Genomic DNA, 3,472 nt, shown 5'->3' on the forward strand with positions numbered 1-3,472 from the left:
CGCTTAGCACCGCAGCTGGAGAGGAAGTCAAGGGGGAGCACAGTTTCTCTATGGTCCCTGATGGTCCGCTGATGCCCCATGTGACTCCAGCAGCCATCTTGGGTCAGGCAGAGCCTACTTAAGATCTTGGCTCCCAGGCTTGGCATGCTTTTGCAAGTTGGTAGAGTAGGGACAGATACCCTGCCTGTTAGGGAGAGCAGTAGTAGTAAGGAAAGGTTCCTTATAAGAAAGGAAAGCATAGGGTCACAACTCTGTGGAACTTGCCCCGCTTGGGCACAAGATGGCCAGGCTTCATTTCTACTCTCTTTACAGAAGCTTTCATTCTAGGTCAAACCTGTGCTCTTCACGTCACTGGAAACTGTGAGTACACCTAGTTGGGTAGCCTTTCCACTGGATTTGTTGTGCTATTTCAATAAAAGTCTTCTATTGCACCTGCCTGTGTGAATTATTGTCTCCGTACCACGCTGCACTCCCCCACGTACACCTACAATGCATGGTTGGTTGGCATTTTAAAGGTTAAAGCAGGCAGTGAAAAGGGGACATATTGCCTCCTCACCATCTCTCATAAACCCACTGAAAAGCGATCTGCCGCTGATCGATATTGACAGTATAGCATTAGGGCTTCTAAGAGGATTATCTCTCATTTCAGGATACCAAGCAAATTCTTCCTTTTGCCCAATGACTAACTGTACATCCAGAACCAATGGTGGTGTATAGTACAAATGTAATTCTCTTTTTCTTGGATATGTGACAGAATGAGAAATCCAAATACCTTCTCTTATTTCTGAGGTCTATTGCTACCCTCTCTCCCAACTTTGGTGACCTAGGCTGTGACCCAAGACGGCCATTATGGGAAGAAAACGCCTTGGGCACTTTTTAGCACCAAGCATTTTAGGCTGAAGTACAATGGCCATTACCATAACCTTGGTCACTCATTCATCAGTCCTTCAAAAGGAAAGTGCACCTTACAACAGTTAACAAAATCTAAACAGAATTCAACAAAAGCACAAATCACCATTTTTTTCTCAGTGGGTTGGGTGGGGGTGGAGTTTATTTTTTTATGTAAAAAAAGACCTCTATTTTTATGTCATAATGGTATGGTAAAATAAGCACAAGATGTCTAGGGATGGCTCTAAAGGCAGAAACAAGAGCCAATGGGGTTCATTTACTAAACATTGGGGTTGATTTACTAAAGGTAAATAGACTGTGCACTTTGCAAGGTGCAGCGCCTCTCTGCAAGAGCAGTTGCTCCAGAGGTTAGTAAACGAGGTAACGCTTCACTTTACAAAGAATATCCAATCACATGCAAGGAAAAAAAAAAGAAACAGCATTTTTTCTTGCACATGATTGGATGATGGAAGTCAGCAGAGCCTCTGCTTATTTACTAAGCTCTGGAGCAACTGCACTTTGCTAAGTGCGCAGTCTATTTGCCTTTAGTAAATCAACCACAGTGCGCATTTTGAAAAGTGCAGTTGCACTAGAGCTTAGTAAATGAGCAGATCTGTTGACTTCCATTAACCAATCAAGTGCAAGCAAAAATGCTGTTTTATTTCTTCTTGCATGTGATTGGGTATTCTTTGCAAAGGGAAGCTTTACCTCATTTACTAAGCTCTGGAGTAACTGCACTTTGCAATGTGCACCAAAGTGCCTTTAGTAAATCAACCCAAATGTTTCTAGCAGGTCCCCAAAAAGTGTCAGTTAGGTGTTTGTCAGCTGTAATATCGCAGACCCTCTATAAGTCGCATATTACCGCCATTCCAAAAAAGAAATAGATAAATATATCCCATAGTTTGTAGACGCTATATTTTTTGTGCAAACCAATCAATATACGCTTATTGGGATTTTTTTAACCAAAAATATGTAGCAGAATACAAATTGGCCTAAAATGATGAAGAAATTTTGCTTTTTTACAATTTTTTTTAGTCGTCTTTTCTGCTCGAAAGTTCCTCTAAAAAATGTGAGTTTGGTAGGGGTTTTTTCTGCTTGTTTAGAGTATTAAGGGCTCATGCGCACTGCAGCTCAAAGAAGCTCAAAGAAGCTGCTCCCACAGGCTTTTGAGCTCTCATTTTTCTCTGCCTGGAAACTCCCCTCCATGTTAGCCAATGTGTCCATGCACACTATGGCTTTTTCAGGAGTTTACAGGCACATGTTGTTACAAAAAAAAAAATAACTACCAAACTCACTTTTTGGAGAGGAGCTTTCGACCCGGAAAGATGCCTGAGTGCCCAAAAATGCGCGAAAAAGCACAAAAAGCGGGAAAAAGATTTTACAGGCATACGCTCTTACAGGCAGGAAAAAAAACCCACCAAACTCGCATTTTTGAGAGGAGCTTCCAAGCAGCAATTGCAAACGCCTAAGTGCCCAAAATGCACAAAAAAGCGCAAAAAGCATGAAAAAGGGAAGGGTTTGTGAAAAAAAATGCTTATGCTCAAAAAAAGCTCAAAGAAGTTTAAAGAAGCTCAATAAAAATGCACAAAAGAGCACAAAGGCATTTAGGCAGATAAATAAAAGCTCTAATGCCTGTAAAAGCAGCCTTTTTTTTTTTTTTGAGCTGCAGTGTGCATGAGCCAAGCTTTTGCCACTAAACACTGCTAAGTGTTTAGAGCAGGGGTGGGGAACCTACGTCCCGGGGGCCGTATGCGGCCCTCAAAGTTATTTGGTCTGGCCCCCCGTGCAGCGGAGTCTGTGTCTCACAGCTGATCTGTCAGAACGGAGCCAATGCTTCCTGTATATTTCCGGCTCCGTTCTGACAGTCTGAGTGAGTCACAGGCGGAGTGATATCAAATGCACTCCGGCTGTGACCAATAAAGGAAACATTGCCTCTTCCTCCAGCGTGGCGTCGCTGCTAGCCACCATTTCCCGCCAGCAGCACACACAGCAGTACCAGCCAGAACCAGCAGTACCAGCCAGAGCCAGCAGTACCAGCCAGAGCCAGCAGTACTCACAGCAGTACCAGCCAGAGCCAGCAGTACTCATAGCAGTATAAGCCAGAGCCAGCAGTACCCACAGCAGTATAAGCCATAGCCAGCAGTACCCACAGCAGTACCAGCCACAGCCAGCAGTACACACAGCAGAACCAGCAGTACCAGCCAGAGCCAGTAGTACCCACAGCAGTACCAGCCAGAGACAACAGTACCAGCCAGCAGTACCTACAGCACAGTACCAGCCAGCAGTACCCACAGCAATACCAGCCAGCATTACCCACAGCAGTACCAGCCAGAAGGACCAGTCTGAGCCAGCAGTACCAGCCAGCAGTACTAGCCAGCAGTACCAGCAGCACAGTACCAGCCTGAGCCAGCAGTACCCAAGGCAGTACCTACAGCACAGTACCAGCCTGAATCAGAAATACCCACAGCAGTACCAGCCTGAGCCAGCAGTACCAGCCAGCAGTACCCACAGCACAGTACAAGCCAGCAGTACCAGCCTGAGCCAGCAGTACCCACAGCAGTAGCAGCCAGCTGTACCCACCAGC

This window comes from Pelophylax lessonae, assembly GCF_965119305.1.
Source record: "Pelophylax lessonae genome assembly, chromosome: 12".
NCBI classification, from domain to species: domain Eukaryota; kingdom Metazoa; phylum Chordata; class Amphibia; order Anura; family Ranidae; genus Pelophylax; species Pelophylax lessonae.